General features: G+C 50.9%; 1 protein-coding gene across 3 annotated transcripts in view; it reads left to right on the top strand.

Moving 5' to 3' along the window:
* Positions 1–17,338, top strand: part of ALPL (alkaline phosphatase, biomineralization associated) — a 55,804-nt gene that overhangs the window by 6,473 nt on the left and 31,993 nt on the right. Inside the window, exon 1 of one of the 3 annotated variants that reach the window (XM_084787927.1) lies at positions 4,143–4,385. The exons of 1 other annotated variant lie outside the window; for it this stretch is intronic. The gene's annotated coding sequence lies outside the window, so the exon portion shown is untranslated. Of the gene's footprint in view, positions 1–4,142; positions 4,386–17,136; positions 17,255–17,338 lie in introns of those variants that run through there. One more of the 3 variants, XM_084787929.1, reaches the window with a different exon arrangement.

Genomic DNA, 17,338 nt, shown 5'->3' with positions numbered 1-17,338 from the left:
AGTGCCAGAACTTAGCACAGTGATAGAGGCTCCCATAGCATACATGAGTCCCTGGGTTCAGTCTCCAGTAACCTACACTCCCTCTTTCCCCAAGTCTCTAACTGCTGATGACTCATTCATTTGGTCCTGTGACAGCCCTGAATAGTGAGACACAAATTCCCCTCACTGGGAAACGGGAATTAGACATCTCTCCTTGTCATTGCTTCCTTCCGTGACCCACAAGTGGCACGAGCCACCTTGCTTGAAGAGTCTGTCCCTATTTTATGCTGAAATAAGAAAGTTCAGTAACTCAGTTTCTGGCGAGCATGGCTATCGTGTGCTTCGTTTTGCAGCTTGTTCAAGCCCTTATCTTCCAAACTGCATCTTTTGGAAATAATATCATCTTGTGCTTTGATCCATCCTTAAGCCTAATTGTAAGGGCTTATTCTGGGCCAGAAGCTGGGCTAGTTACTTGAATGTCTTTATTGTATTTAATTTACTATTTTGTCTCAGAGTTAGTACCTTTCTAAAAGTCACACAGTTACAGCCAAGGCTACAACGAGAAACCTTGTCTCACAAAACAAAACAAAACCAAAAAATCCAAAAAACAAAAAACCCACACAAAGTTTCTGTACCACCCCAGGACACTTGTCTGTTCACACTATTTTCAGTTGAACCATCTGTCTCTGCGGTTTGTAACACAGGCTTGGGGTCCCCAAAGGGAGGAGACCCAGCCCCAGCTGGACTTAGTTTTGCAGCAGCATCTGCTCTCCCAGACAAAAGAATTTCAGTCTGGCTACACCCCTTTCTGGTCCAGAAGGCCAGTGTAGTCCTAAGAGGAGTCATCCTTAGCATCAGAGGGCACGGATTTGAATCCCGCTGAGTCGCTGTGTTTTTGTCCGCTTGTTGCCAGTTTCTAGTATGTTTCCTGAAAGTCATCATTCATGCAAATGAGACAGGGCCGTAGGGCTTTCCTAGTCCCCTGGTGACACGAAGCTGGCATGCATGCTGCCACTCCCCTATCCTGCACCTGTGTCAGACATCATTAATCAACCATGAGAGCTGGTACACAGGTGGAAAAGACAGCCCAGAACCAGATTAATTTAGCAATGCCGTGGACCAGGAGTGGGAAGTGGGGTAGGTCCAGGTGGCATGGGTTCAGTGTCATGGTGCTCTTCTGTCAGAGCACTGGAAGGATTCCCAGGTAGACTGCCCAAATTGGCTTCTGGTGTTATATAAGACCTTTCATGGGGCCACAGCAGGCCCTCACCTTTAGCCTGAAGAAGAATTCTGGTTTGTGGGCCTAGCAGCTGCCCTGGCTTAAGTCAGAGGAGTAACGAAGGGGCTGTTTCGAGCCTTCCTGGAAAGAGCTGAAGGCTCCCCTCCCTTCCCAAATAGCAGGAACAGAAGTAGCAATAATAGTGACAGAGGAACACCCAGTGCATCCACCCGCTGCTCTGCTAGCCTTTTTTTGTTTTGTTTTGTTTTGTTTTTTCGAGACAGGGTTTCTCTGTGTAGCCTTGGCTGTCCTGGACTTGCTTTGTAGACCAGGCTGGTCTCGAACTCACAGAGATCCACCTACCTTTGCCTCCCGAGTGCTGGGATTAAAGGCATGTGCCACCACCGTCCGGCTTCTGCTAGCCTTGTTTATGTATATCCATGCGATTGATTATTAGAGTAGCCTAGTACCCTAGCCCAAAACTGACTCAAGGCAAGTGTGTAGCTCGAGTCTCTCTCTCTCTCTTTTTTTTTTTTTTCGAGACAGGGTCTCTCTGTGTTAGCCTTGGCTGTCCTGGACTCACTTTGTAGACCAGGCTGGCCTCGAACTCACAGCGATCCGCCCGCATCTGCCTCCCGAGTGCTGGGATTAAAGGCGTGCGCCACCACGCCCGGCTTCGAGTCTCTTGCTTGCTTCCCAGTCAGTCCTGAGACAGCCAGGCTCCATGTTAGAGCTTCCTGGGTCACCAGTGTCACTAAGGAAGTGACATTCTTTTGCAAGGGGGAGTGGAGAGTGTGCTACCATTGGCAGAGCTGGCAGTGGAACCCAAGGGCTCACGTGTTCTAAGCATGTGCTCCGTCACAAAGGTCCAGTCCAGTCCAGGCCCCTCCCTGGACCCACAAGGGGACCCCTGCAAAAGGGAAATTGAGGCTTAAGAGAGGGTGTATGAGCTGGGCACGGTGGCACACACGTGCAATTCCAGGACAGCCAGGGCTACACAGAGACACCCTGCCTCGAAAAAAGAAAAAGATAAAGAAAAAAGAGAGTGAGTATGGTGGACCAGAGGTCACAGAGGGAGTGTTCTGATTGTTCTTCAAACTTGGGGTTGGGTAGGGTTCAAGAGTATTGATTTAAGAGGAGTGGGGGTTAGGCCTGCCCTGTTGCCTGTATGGACAAATCCCAGGTTTATTTCAATCCACCACATGACATGGATTTGTCACTCAAACCCTTAGCCTCAGTTTCCAGGCTCTTTAAGTGTTAAAAAACAACCCCCCCCCTCTCTCCAGGGTCTCACTATGTATCTCTGGCTGACCTGGAACTCTCTATGTAGACCAGGCTAGCCTTGAACTCACAGATCTGCCTGCCTCTGCCTCCTGAGTACTGGCATTAAAGGAGTGCCACTATGCTGGGCATTAAAGCCATTTCTTATTTATGAGCTCAGACGACCTTACAGGCATGTCCAATCTCCAAGAAGCTCACAAACTTCTTGGGGCATACGGCTTAGGACAACTAAGAAAAGAGGCAGGAGGATTGCTGTGAGTTCAAGGCTAGCCTGGTATACATAGTTAATCCAGGACAGACAAAGGTACACAGAGAAACCCTGTCTCAAAAAAAAAAAAAAAGAAAAAGAAAAAAGAAAAAAAAAAGAAAAAGAAAGAAAAGAAAAAAAAAAGTGGCACAGGCCTGTAATCCCAGTAGTTGGAGAGGCAGAGGCAGAGGTAGGTGGATCTCTGTGACTTCGAGGCCAGCCTGGTCTACAAAGCGAGTCTAGGACAGCCAAGGCTACACAGAGAAACCCTATCTCAAAATAATAATAATAATAATAATAATAATAATTTTCAAAATTGTGTGGCTTTTGAGTGTGAATTTTTTTAGATAGCAATGTCTTGTCACACTGTGAAAAGGTTGGTCATGCCTGAAAGTAATGTCTTTATTTATCAAGAGGGGAAACTGAGGCTCAGAGAGGCAATGCAGCTTGCTGGGGATTGGATGGATGACAAAAGCCACCCTCAATTTTAAGTCAGGAGGCCCAGCTAAAAGCCTTATCAAGTGAGTCCCCAGCTCTTTCAGCTCTGTCCTTTCCTGCCCAGCCTCCCTGCTGGGTGCTCTCCAGGCCTGTGGTCCCTTTACTATAGGCTTGGTTAGAGATTTTGAGCCTGGTGATCTGATCTCACACAGGTGCCTGGCTGAGCACGTGAACCCCAGGAAGGGCAGGGCCTCACAGAAAACACTGGGATCCAGGGCCCCCCACACTTCCAGGCAGCACACCTGCCAGGCTTCCCCATAGCCCTCCAGGTCTGTGGCCTGAGGACCACCTGAACCACTCCTGGCCACCTTTTCCCCTCACTCCGCTGTGGTCTCCCTTGCTCCATCCACGACATAGGCTCTCCACAGCCTCCACCTGTTCACTGCAATGTAGAGCCAGGAAGGTGGAGGAGAGTTCAGACAGACCTGGGAGATGGAGCAAGACCCTGGTTTGTCAAACTGAAAATAAATAAAAATAAATAGTAGGTCCCAGGGATCACTTGCTGAATTCACGTGTACCTGCTCCCTGTGCCTGGCAGGGACGTCATACGTACTTGTTAGATGAATAAATATTTGAAGAATGAAACTCCACAGAGATTAATTTTTTTTTTAAAGTGACCTTGCATGACATCTGCCCTCGGCTTCTATATTGATTAACTCCACCGTAGGTCTGGAGAGGAGTAATTGATGCATACGTCCATGTAAGTTCATTTAAAAATACGGTATTATCTCCAGCCCAGCTTTGTTCTAAGCCTGTCGCGGATTGATTTACTTCTTGCGACCCCGGCTCAGAGAGGTCCAGCGCATATTCTCCAGGTCAGACTGGTGCTGTGGAGGAGAACAAAAGCTACTCTCCCTAAGGCTAAGCCCCTCCCCCACGCAGTTCCCCTGCCGCCCAGTCCCTGCTCCAGACTCAAGAGTTCGAGCATAAGAGCATGAAGGTGCAAGGTGAGCACTCTTGCTGCCCCGGACTGTGAAACTTTTCCAAGAAAACACTCACCCAGCCCGGGGCAGGGCACATGGTGGATCTTGTGACCATCGCCCAGGAACAGGCAGCACGGGTGCCCTGGGTAGAAGAAGCTGGCAGACGGGGGACCGTCTGCAAACTGGGAACGCTTTCAGAAGAGAACGGTCCTGACTCACTGTCCCGCTGTGGCGTGTGGTAGGTGCAGTAACTTAGTGCTGGGCTTGGGGAGGTGGGGGTGGTTCCTGCTGCTGTCACTATTTCTGCTCACACATGGGGACTTGGCCAGTAGATGGTGAGTGACTAGTAGTAGGTCTGAGTGTGCCCTCCAGCTGTTAGGCTGTGGCAGATGTCTGGAGGATTCTGGAAGCTTCCAGCTGGCTTCCTGGCACCTCACTGGGCTGGCTTGGGGCAGGCAGGACCATGTAAGAGCATAGGCAGGGCTCTGTGTAATGCATGGGGGGTGGGATGGGGGAAATAGTATCTTAGCTTCCTTGAGGCTTCTTGTCTATTTTCCTGGAGGCTGGGTCCAGAGACATTGTTAGGGAAGGCAACTGACCTGTCACCTTAGCCCATGTGAGGCTGACTCAATGCGTCAGTTCCTGAGTTCCCTGACACCACCCAGTTCTGACACCGCCCAGAATTGACAGTGCACAGACTGCCATCTCTCTTAATCTAGAGAAGGAAGGTCTCACAGTTTCCAGATGGGAGGGAAGCCATGCTGTGTGTGTCACACAGAAACAGGAACCCTGACACCAGGGTTACAGAGCTGCCGGATGGTGGTGCTGGGATTCGAACCCAGAGCCTGGATTCTTTCTGCTTGTTTCCTGGGTTAGTTTGTATCAGTCTGGGTGGGCTTGACTTTGGGGAAGAGACACTATGTTTCCCTTGAGAATATTTGGTGCTGAGCTCTCAACCTGGGAATCCTTAATCTGCTTATTAGGGGGACTGCTGAGAACTGTCATTCACACAGTCCCCCACGGGCTGCTAAGAGGGCTTGTTACCCGTCTTTTCTCTGTTAGCTTCAAAAGTCTCCAAGAAGTAGCTTATGGAACCCCATTCCTCAAAGGTGACGGTGCACAGAGGTAGGGGAGGGGTCCATGCAAGGTCAGGCCGCTCCTGAAATGTTAATCCAAAATTGACCAGCAGCCTGGATCTGGATTCTGGGCTGGCCTCTCTCAGAGCCATTGGAGAAATCTCTGTGGGCTGAGTGCCTGAACCTATTGGTTGGGCCTATTGCTCCTTCTGGAGCCAGACTTGGGCGATGGTGGGGCGCGGGGGGAGGGGGTCCTGGGGGGGGCACGAGGGGACAGGAGTTGAGCAAGCAGAAAGATTAGACTACATAACACCCCAGGGAGTCATGTAGCCACCCCCTGCCCCAGAGCTGACTTGCTGAGTTTATCTGCCCCCTGTGGTTCCTGGTAAAAAGGGTGGAGACCCATAGAGCAATCCTGGTGTCTCCAGGTCAGGGGGAGGCCGCAGCAAGCTCAGGAGTCTGGGTGGCAGCACTGGCCAAGCCTCCAGCCAGGGCTCTGGCCTTGGGCCGGATTCTACAGAGTTTCTGTCTCTCCCTTCTAGAGTCTTCCTGGGCTGAGGGAATCTCCCTGCAGTGACTTATGCAAGAGTTTTGCTCTCCGATTTCCTCCTCCCAGGCTGTGCCGGGCTGGCTGCCCTGTTTCCCTGTGGTGGGGGAAGTGCGCCCTTTCCCCACACGGGCAGCTACCCCATCTGAATAACCAAGTGCTTCCCCGCGGCGGCTCTTGGCCAAGCAGGGCTCACAGTGCAGACCTCTGCCAGCCTCTGCTGTCCTGTAGCAGATTCCAGCTACCCGGGGTAGACTCCAGGGAAAATGCCAGTTCCAGTGGCTGTAGCAGCTTAGGGCCAGATGCTGCCTGGGACAGAGGCAGCCCTGCTAGGTAGGGCTTTGCCCCTCTCTGCTTGGAGTGTGGCTCCGGGTGGAGGAAGCAAGGCACCCTTGTCCCAAGAGATTCCTGCTGGAGTGGCATTTCAACGGCCCCTCCGTGGGTGCCAGTATTCTGGTACCTCTGAGTGCAGAGAAGGGAGAGAGAGTCAGGAGGCAGGGAAGATAGAAGGATGCTACAGGACCTTTACTTAGTAGCCATCCAACAAACATTTTTATATAGTATTTTACTTCTCTTTAAATCCTTTTTTTTTTTTTTACATATGGGTGTTTTGCCTGCATCTGTGTCTGTGTACCACTTGTATGCCTGGTGCCCGCAGAGGCCAGAATAGGATGCTGGATTCTCCTGGAACTGGAACTACAGACAGTTGTGGGCAACCATGTGGTCCTGGGAATTGAACCTGGGCCCTTTGGAAGAGCAGACAGAGCTCTTAACCACTGGGCCATCTCTCCAGCTCCCCTAGTGTTGTTGTTGTTTTTTGGGTTTGTTTGTTTGTTTGCGACGGGATCTCTGACATAGACTGGCCTCAAACTCATGATACAGCTGGCTGGAACTCCTGATCCTCTTCCCTCCACTTCACCATCACGCCTGGCTTATGCAGTTCCGCAGATGGGCCTTGTGTGCTCTAGGTAAGCACTCCGCCAGGCGAGCAGAGTTTCCTTTAGCCCGCTGCCGGCAAGGCCTTGGGGCAGTATATTTGTTCCCAGCAAATGTGGCCGTTCCCCTATTGGGGAGGTTGACCAGGCTCCACAACCCACACAAAACCAGTGCTTCAGGTGGAGGAAGCTCAAGGCAGGCCAGGTTACCAGTCTGTGGCAGGATGAACAGAAAAGGACCCCACAGAAGGATGCTCTTATCCTAGAGACAGGACCGGTTCAGGAGCCAGAGTAGTGCCTGGCTCTGCCTGAGCTCCATTGCCTGGGGAAAGACAGCAGAAGTTTTGTTTTGTTTTGTTTCCAAGACAGGGTTTCTCTGTGTAGCCCTGGCTGTCCTGGGCTTTCTCTGTAGACCAGGCTGGCCCCGAACTCACAGAGATCCACCTGCCTCTGCCTCCCAAGTGCTGGGATTAAAGGCATGTGCCACCACTGGCCGACTAAGAGAGCAGAAGTTAATAGTTTGTTTCCAATAGGAGCGGGGAAGACAAGGAACAGGCTTCTGAAGGATTCAAGGACTCCCTGGGCTGGTGACTCTGAGGGAAGGGGACTGGGACTCTGGAGGTGGTAGTCTCTGAGCTGGAGGGCGAGAGAGAAGGAACTACACAAAGACTAGTACAAAGAAGGGGAAACCCTAAACCGTAAGAAGAGAACAAACCAAGCATAGTGACACAGGCCTGTAATCCCAGCATTGGAAGGTGAAGGCCAGAAGGTCAGACGTTCAAGGGCATCCTCAGCTGTGTAGTACATGCCAGGCCAATTTAGGTTATATGTGACCTTCTCTCCGAAAACAACTCAGAAATAAAACAGAGCAAAAGGAAGGGGGTGTGTGTGAAAAATAAAACTGAAGAGAAATTGGCACCGAGGTCAGAGGGTTGTTGGAGCTTAGGGGTGATGTCAGAAAGTGGGGTAGGTAGGATCTGGGACATCCGGCCTTTGGTCCAGATGAATGTCGAATGGACAGGACCTGCCAGGCCACTGCAGAGATGAGTGGCCTCCTGTTGGTGGCTGCTTAAAAACAGAACAGCTTTGGTGGCTCAGTTTTCCTGCTCCCTTCGGGTACAGACAGGACAGCAAAGCCCAGGGAGAGAAATGGTCCTCGAGCAAGGAGAGACAGGACTAAATCTAAGCCTCTTCCCACCTAACAGTCTTTTCCCACACTGCCTTTCCGGCTGAAACAGGAACTCTTTTTTTTTTTTTAAAGATTTATTTATTATGTATACAGTGCTCTGCCTGCTTGTACCCCTGCCAGGCCAGAAGAGGCCATCAGATCACATTATAGATGGTTGTGAGCCACCATGTGGTTGCTGGGAATTGAACTCAGGACCTCTGGAAGAGCAGTCAGTGCTCTTAACCACTGAGCCATCTCTCCAGCCCCGAAACGGGTGGGGCAGGGGGTGCTGTCTTATGGCCTTTCCTTGTTCGGTAGGTGGAGCGTGCGCCTATAGGCATAGGGGATGTAGTGATCTAGCCTGGGATCTGCGTGGTGGCTCCACTGAGCCCCAGAAAGAGTGAGAACAACATGGTTCGTAATTCCTAAGATTGCTTGGGCCTCTCTGAGCCAGGGTGAGCAGCATTTCTTATGTGCGCCTGGCATGGTGCAGATGTTTGCTGAGGGTCTCGTCACTGTATTTTTATGGACTGGGATCTACCTGTGGGTGAGTGCCAACCTGTCTCCGAGCACTCTTATCACTGCTCCGTAACTGAGTTGCCTATGTAGATAAATCCATGCCTTAGTTAAGGTAGCTAGTGCTGTGATAAAACACCGGGACCAAGGCAGCCCCGGGAGGACAGGGTTTATTTGGCTTACACTTCCATGTCACTGTTCATAATCGAAGGAAGTCAGGGCAGGAACGCAAACAGGGCAGGAACCTGGAGGGGGGAGCTGATGCAGAAGCCATGGAGGGGTGCTGCTTACCGGCTTGCTCCTAAGGCTTGCGCAGCCTGCTTTCTTTCTTTTTTTCTCTTTCTTTTTCTTTCTTTCCTTCCAGTCTCCCTCCCTCCCTTCCTTCCTTTTTTATTTTTATTTTTTCAAGACAGGGTTTCTTTGTATAACCTTGGCTGTCCTGGAACCCACTTTGTAGTCTGGGCTGGCCTCGAACTCACAGAGATCTGCCTGCCTCTGCCTCTCAAGTGCTGGGATTAAAATTGTGTGCTACCTCTTCCTGGCCTACTTTCTTATAGAACCCAAGACCATCAGCCCAGGGTTGGCATCACCCACAATGGGCTGGGCCCTCCTCCATCAATCACTAATTAAGAAAATGGCCTGTCAGGGAGGCAGAGGCAGGCAGAACTCTGTGAGTTGGAGGCCAGCCTGGTCTACAGAGAAACCCTGTCTGGGAAAACCAAAAAAGAAAGAAAGCAAGAAAGCCCTAATGCCCTACAGGTTTGCCCATAGAGGCATTTTCTCAACTGAGACTCCTTCCTTTTTGATGACTCTAGCTTATGTCAAGTTGACATAAAACTAGTCAGGACAGCTGATTTCTTGTCAACTTGACACATAGACACATAATTGTTAAGCCACAGCCTTTCCTTTCTTGTTCATCCCAAAGATTACAAATCAATATAGACATCACAGTATAAAACATTTTATTTATTTGTTGGTTATTCGAGACAGGGTCTCTCTGTGTTAGCCTTGGCTGTCCTGGACTCACTTTGTAGACCAGGCTGGCCTCGGATTCACAGTGATCCACTTGCCTCTGCCTCTCGAGTGAAGTCTTACAGTCTTACAAATTCAAACACCTTAAAATCCCCATGCCCCCTTACAGGATTTCTCTAGACTTCACTGTCCTGGATGTGCTTTGTAGACCAAGTTGGCCTTGAACTCACAGAGATCCACCTGCCTCTGTCTCCTGAGAGCTGGGATTAAAGAAGTTACCTCTTTAAAAATATCCAGTCTCTTTAAAAATCCAAATTCTCTGTTGACTCCAAACTCCTTTGGGGGAAAAAAAAAGTCTCTCAACTGTAGGCTGCTGAACCAGCCCTAGGTTTTGAGACAGTGTCTCATAGCCCAGGTTAGCCTCTAACTCGCTATGTAGCTGAGGCTAACCTTGATGTCCTGATCCTCCTGCTTCTACCTTTTCCAGTGCTAGGACTGTAGGTGTGTGCTGTGACATTTATTTAGACAGTCTCAATGTCTTCACACACTGGGATTAAAGGCATGCACCACCACGGCCAGACCATTGATCTTTGTTGTTATTTATTAGTATCAATATTATACAGAGGCAGACACTGTGCATGTGGCTTCTTATTCCTCACACATCTGTCTGTCTGTCTGTCTGTATGTATGTATGCATGCATGTATGTGTACTTAGTGTGGGTGTATGCATGTATGTGGGCATGCACACATGTGTATGCACACATGTGGAGGTCAGCCTCGGGTGTCTTCCTCAATTGCTCTACACCTTTCCTCTTTGCAAGAGGATTCTCACTGACCTTATAGCTCATAGACTGGCTGGCCAGTGAGCCTCAGGAAATTTCCTGTCTCTGTGTCCTCCCCACTATCATTTCTGTGGTTGGTTGGTTGTTGGTCGGCTTGCTTTCCAGAGGGTTCTGGGAATCTGAGCTCAGGCCCTCATGCTGTGCAATGGGCATCTTACTCAGTGAGCTTTCTCCCATGATCCACTTCGGCTTTGGAATTAGCATTTAGAATCATATGTATGTGTAGATGCATATACAAAATACACATTTAACTTGATGAAAGAGCGTCATGCTGTATGTATGTAAATTCTAACAGTTCTCTCTCATCTTCCATTGCTGAGGCTCAGCCATATTTTTGCATATATCTGTGACTCACTTCTTCACTGCTGTATAATACCTCCTGTGGATGACTATTTCACAATATTTAATGAATTTTTTTTTTTTATCTAGTGCTAGGGATGGAATCCCAAGCCTCAAGCTAGCAAGCACTCCTCCCTGGAGCTGTGCCCCCAGCCTCTATTCACGCTTGTTGCCTTTAGTTCTCAGATTTCTGCTGATGTGGAAAGAAATCGTGATAAGCACGGGGCTGAGGAGACGTGTCGGGTGGTAAAATGCTCGCTGCTCAAGTATACGGTCCTGACTTCAACCCCAGGGCCTGGACAGAAAGAGGGGCTTGGTGATAGAGCCGTGTAATCCCAGTGTTGCGAAGCTAGGGCCAGGGTGATTCTGGAGCTTGCCGGCCAGCCGACCCATGTGATCCCAGGCTCCAGCGAGAGACCCTGTCTCGAGAGAGAAAGGTTGAGGTGTGTGAGAAGGCTTACTAGATCAAGGCGTTTGGCCTCAAGCCTGAATGAAGACACGTGTTCAGTTCTTGGGACCCACATGGTGGAAGGCGGGGGGATCAACTTTTGATAATTGTCCTCTGACCTTCACATACTCATTATGGGATGCGTGTGCCTCTCCACACTCACATGTGCATGCACACACGCACGCGCACACACATGTGCGGGCACACGTACACAGATGTGTACATATAGTGGTTGTACTAGGTGTCTTGAACTGCATGTGTGACCTTGAAACTCTGGTCTTCCTGCCCTCCCCCTTCCTGTCCTCCCCTCCCAAGTGCTGGGACCACAGTGAGCACCTGTCTGATGTGTTGGCATGGGACCCAGGGCCCTGTACATGCTAGGCAAGCACTCTAGCAACTGAGCTACATCCCCAGCCCCTACTGGGAGCTTTTAAAAAGAATCTTAATTTGTGTTTGGAGTGCATTAAATGCTTTTAAAATTATTTTGAGATGCTTGAGATAATTATATGGCTTTTCTTGTTTAATCTGTTAATGTCATTCATCATATAAAAGACTTTCCCATGAAAAGCCTCTGAACTTGTGCTCCTAGGACCTCCCTGGCCGAGGACCTGGCTGGTTTGCTGAGTGTGTATTCTTTGCACAGGTGACCATGGTCATCATACTAGATGGTGATGTTTTACTCTCTCTCTCTCTGCCAAAGTTCGAGTTAAGTCATGACATTGGGTAGCATTTACTGATGAGGTCATCTTCGCCCTTCGTTTTCTTTGTGGAAAGTTTTTTTTCACTGTGGTCTCCGTTTCTTTATTTAGGCTCTTTATGTCTCCTTATGTGAGCGTTGGTAGGTTCTAGGTTTAGCAATGTGTGCGTTTAATCTACATTTAACATTTATTTACATAAAGGTTTAACATTTCCTCGTTGTTGCGATTCTCTTGTCTGTGATAGGAATCTCTCTCCTTCCCTCCTTCCCTCCCTCCCCTCCGCCTTGTACATGCTAAGTGTGAACTCTCCCGCCCTTTTATGTTCCTGAGCTGCATTCCCGCCTGCTGGGTCAGAAGCCTCTTTGTCTACTGTGAGTTTGGTCCAGGTGGTAATAGCCCATCGTTGGGGACGCATTCGCTCGCTATCAGGTGTTTCAACCTTCCAGCTGGGCTGTTACAAACAAGCCTCCTCGGAACGCTCTTGTAGGAATCTTTATGCAGAAAGACTTTCATTGCTTCGAGGAAGTACTTGGGGTGGAATTGCTGGCCATGTGAGACGCGTATGTCAGCCTCATAAGGAAGTGCAAACCTCCCCGGAACCCATGTAGAGCTGGAGGCGGTAGATTTCATCTGTGACTCCAGCACTCCTACAGGGACATAAGAGGCCAGAACAGAAGAGTCCTTGGACGGCTCACACGCCAGCTCGCCTGCTGTACACGATGGCAATGAGACCCTGTCCCAGACGCCCAAAGCTATCACTGGCCTCACCTATTTTAGGAGTACTGGGTTTTGGGGTGAAGGAGTAGGCTTCTCTCCTGTCTTCAGCACCAATAGTGACCTGGTCCACGGTTTCCTCTCCAGGCCTGATAGCCCAGGCCTGAGCCTCACTCTCTCATCCCAGGGAGGAGCCTGGAGGCAGGGGGATATCCACCCAGGTCAGAATCCTCCCTTGTCCCGTAGGGTACATGTGGGGTGACTGTGTGGGTCCCCCTTCCTCCCTCCCGTGACCTCTCGTATCTTTGATGTTGTCTAGGCTGCCCATTCCCAGCTAAGGGCATCCATTGTGATGGTCCAGGGATAACGGGTACATGTCTGGGTATATGGGCATCTTGGTGCAAAAGGAGAGGCAAGAATTCAGTCTGGCTTTCGCGTGGCCTCCCCCCACCCCCGACTCTCACACACAAAGGCCCAGCTCCACGTGGTGCAAGCTTCTGTTTCCTCTCAGTAGCCTGCTCCACAGTTGTCGGGGAGCCCTCTGCCAACCGAGCCACATCCTCCGTGCCCTTCCGTTCACTGTTGATCAAGGTGTGCAGGCCCTGGCCTGCCCAGCTATACCCAGAGCACAGTGTAGGCTTGACCTCCAAAACAGAGTCACAAGCTGGTCACAGACACCCTGGAGCCCACCAGCCCTGGACTCTGTCGGTCTAGAAGAGACGGACCTCTGCGCCTTTATTTATTTAATTGGTTTTTTGTAGTGCCCGGGATGGAACCCGGGGCCAGCGCTCCACCACTGAGCTGTGCCTCGAATTTGAAACATTAGAAACATTACAAACAAAGCAACAACAGCAGAAAAGAGCAGGAGCGAATGAAGGCGGAACCGAGGACCGTGGTACACATCTGTCATCCCAGCACTGAGAGGCCGAGGCAGGAGAGCTAGGAGTTCAAGACCACAGTGGCAGTCCCTGTGAGTTTAAGGCCAGCCTTTTTGCATAGTGAATTCCAGGATAGCCAGGGCTATATAGGGCAAGTATAAAGAATAAGAATAAGAGGAGGGGGCTGGAGAGGTGGCTCAGAGGTTAAGAGCACTGGCTGTTCTTCCAGAGGTCCTGAGTTCAATCCCCAGCAACCACATGGTGGCTCACAACCATCTTACAATGAGTCCTGGTGTCCTCTTCTGGAATGCAGGCACACATGAATCATTGTATATATATTAAATGATAATAAAATACATAATAAATAAATCTTAAAAAAAAAAAAGAATAAGAGGAGGAGGGAAAAAGGAGTTCAAGGCTCCATCTCAGAAAAACAAAACCAAACATACAGCCCCCAAACCCCACATAGATACACACACACACACACACACACACACACACACACACACACACACACACAATCAGCTTCCTCACTCATTCCTCCCCAGCCGTGACTCACCCTGGATCACTCACAATTTCTTCATAGCCCCTGGCTGGGCCTTTTCAGGGGCTGCCTCCTGTTCACTCAGTCTTTCCTTAGGATTCCTTCATCCCCGCCCTCCACCCCCACCCCCCATCCCAGATACTTGTCCCCGTTCTTCAACGTGCTGGCTGCGTGACTTTGTGAGGGTCACATAACCTCTTTGGACTTTAAGCTCCTTCTGGAGAAAAACCTGAAAACCTCGGGCTGTCCCTTAGTCGGCCCTTGTTGCCTCGGCTGGTTCACCTCAATGTAACAGCAAACTGCTTAGCCTTGGAGTTGGCCAGTGTAGACCTAGCTCCGCTGCTCCGATGCTCTGTGACTTTAGACAGGTCTCTTTGCGTCTCTGTGTACCCTAAAGTGAGGATGACCATACGAGGACCTACCTCAAAGCACACGTGGTATAGCTCAGTGATAAGAGTGTTTGCCTGTCACGGGCTAGGCCCTCGGCTTCATTCCAACACTGCAAAAGTAAGTAAATAACAACACCCGGCAAGCACTTTCCACATATATCCTAGGACTGAGCCGTAGAGTGGGCACGCCCTGTGGCAGGATGGGGTGGGTATAGCATGGCGCCCCAGGTCAACCGCCTCCAGGACCAAGATCCCCCTTCACCCACACCCAGTGCTGGGAAGACTACCAGACGAGCCAAGATGGGGAAGCTTGTTGGGAGCCCCCCACCCCACCCTACATGTGGGCTCCAGCTGTGCGCCCTGGGTGTGTGCTCATGCTTTAGTGGGCTTCACGTAAATGCGATTTCAGTGACGGGCCAGAAGTTAATGGAGGAGACAGGGCAAGAGTGAGTTGGCGGTTTAGGGCTCACGTTTTCTGGGATAGAGCCCAAGGGGCTTTGAGGTCTTGGAGTGAGACAGGAGGAGGCCCCAGCCTGGCCTGGAAAGATGGGCTGGGCCCAGAGACAGTTCCATACTCTACAATGCCCAGGCTTGCGCCTTTGTCTCTTAGCTTCAGTTTCTTTCCCTGCAGAAGGTGTGAGTGCAGGCAGCCCTGGTGAGTGTCGTGGTGTGTGCTGTACAACCCTGGGAGATGGATTCTGGTCAACTCTTCTTTGACCTACCCTCCCTCCCACCCTCCCTCCCTCCCTCCCTCCCTCCCTTCCTCCTTCCTTCCTTCCTTCCCTCCTTTCCTTCCTCCTTCTCTCTCTCTTCTGTCTCTGTGTATCACCTTGACTCGGCTTCCCCTTAGCAAGGTTCCCTTCCTTGCCAGCTGCCTTACTACTGACAGGGGATTTGAACCCATTCTGTCAGCCCCTGGTGGGCAGTAGGTGCCTGATAAACAGCAGCCCAGGGCCTGTTGTTTGATGCCACAGAAGAAAGCCCTGAGACACGGGGGGTATGAAGTTCACATGAGCTGGGTCTCAGGAGTGCAGGGCCGACTTCATCTGAGGTAATAGAGCTCCCAGACAGTCATTTGAGGCTCAGGTGCCAGGGCTGCTGGGCAACAAAACCGTGAGCTGTCTATGGGAGAGTATTGCTAATGTCCCTGGGCACTGGAGCAGACAAGGATCTCAGGACACTGCGCGTGTCTGTTCCTTTTAACCTTTTTTAACTGCTTTGAAGGCTGTCAGGTGGAACAAACAGCCTCGGGCGGGGGGACGATGGCCTAGCGCCACCCCTGCTACCCAGTGACCAGGGGCAAAGGGCACATCTGGGATGTGGCTCTTCCCACCTCTTTTCAGCTCAGAGACCTTGGACAAGTCATGTCACCCCTCCATGTCTCTGTTTTCTCCTCTAAGATGGGCATTATATGGCTCTGTGGACCCAGCTGACGGTGCACAGGGCCTGGTGTACAGTGGTAAATGGAGCCCATGAGAGGCTGTGGGAAGGTGTGTGTTTCTAGCTATGCTGGGCATTGCTGGCTAGAAATCCCCCTCTCTTTTTTGGGCTTGGGCTTCGAGACATTGTAGCATTGGCTGTCCTGGACTCTGTTTCTTTGGTTTTGGTTTTAGTTTTTCAAGACAGGGTTTCTCCGTGTAGCCTTGGCTGTCCTGGACTCGCTTTGTAAACCAGGCTGGCCTCGAACTCACAGAGATCCACCTGCCTCTGCCTCCTGAGTGCTGGGATTACTGGACTCACTTTGTAAACCAGGCTGGCCTCGAATTCACAGCAGTCCACCTGCCTCTTCCTCCCTGAGTGCTGGGATTAAAGGTGTGTCACCACTCCCTGCTTCCCTCTAATTCTTTTTTCCCCTTCCTTCCTTTCCTCCCTCTCTTCCTTCCTCTCTCTTTCTCTCATCCCCCTCCCTCCCTCCTTCCCTCCTTCCCCTCCCCCCTGCCTCTCATGACAAGGTCTCACCCTAGCTGGCCCAGAACTTGCTTTGTAGCCCAGGCTAACCTTGAATCTGAGCAATCCTCCTGCCTCTGCCTCCAGAGTACTGGGATTACAGCCATGCACCACCACGCAGGGCCATGGATTCACATGTGTAGGTCCCACTCCTGTCTTCCCACTGTTAGCTTGCTTGTACCGTTTCTTCCCCTTGGTGGAAACAAGCAGCTGAGCGTGAATGACCCGATGTGATTGTTTACAGTGTGAGGGGCTGAGGGAAGCCCTCTGGACTGGAGTTCTGAGGGCAGCGTCTGGGCTCCAAGCAACAGAAAAGCCAAAGTCAACAATAGGAGAATGAACTGGCTCCCGTTCAGAGGTGAGCTTCAGGCATGCTGTGTCTGGGTCTAGACACCATCATCCGACTCACGTGCTTTTCTGTAGGTGGTTTCTAGTTCACTGTACAGGCTGTTGTTACCCACTTGATGCTCACGGTGCCTTGGCATCCAGATGGAGAAGGTTCCAGCATCTGCTAGTCACCCCACCCGCAGCAGCTGAACAGAGGGAGGCTTCTTCCCCTGTAGGGAAGGGGCAGGGACTCAGAGTAGCCAGATGCGACAGCAGGTGTCACCGCATTGCCATGTGGTCCTGATGTTGGAAGCTTTATAGAGCAGCAATCCCCCCATGTGTTAGGGGTGGGGAGGCATGCCTGAGGTAGCCCCTGCGGCTTCCTCTTTCTGCGGAATAGTGAGCACAGCGGAGCAGACCAGGGAGGGAGGCATGGCTGGGGGCACTACCTCCCCCTTGACAGGTCACATTCAAGGCAGGAGGAGCTGAGTAAGTGGCCTGAGATGAGCCCAGTCCAGGCTGAACTTGGGGAACTCTGTTGTCATAGGGATCCCATGTCACAATCCCAGCCCATGTGGCGTGGCCCTGTTATCTAGGACCCTCCCTCCGCTAGGGTGGCATTTCATGAGAGCGCTCCACCAAGCTTGACAGCTCCCATCTCACCCTCAGCTTGCTGTGTGAGCCATGAGCTTCTTCTACACTTGGTCCCGGGGGTTTTTGCCCACACTGGGTCCTAGGGTGATGGCAGAGAAAGCTTTAAGAACATAGTAAGTGCCCTGTGGAGACTTTCTCTTCATTGTATTAATTGCTGTGTGACCTTGGTGAGTTTACTTCGCTTCTCTGTGCCCTGG

This window comes from Acomys minous (assembly GCF_964271855.1).
Source record: "Acomys minous genome assembly, chromosome: 6".
Taxonomy (NCBI): domain Eukaryota; kingdom Metazoa; phylum Chordata; class Mammalia; order Rodentia; family Muridae; genus Acomys; species Acomys minous.
The sequence above is the reverse complement of the archived record's forward strand: the minus strand, read 5'-3'. Positions and strand labels throughout refer to the sequence as shown.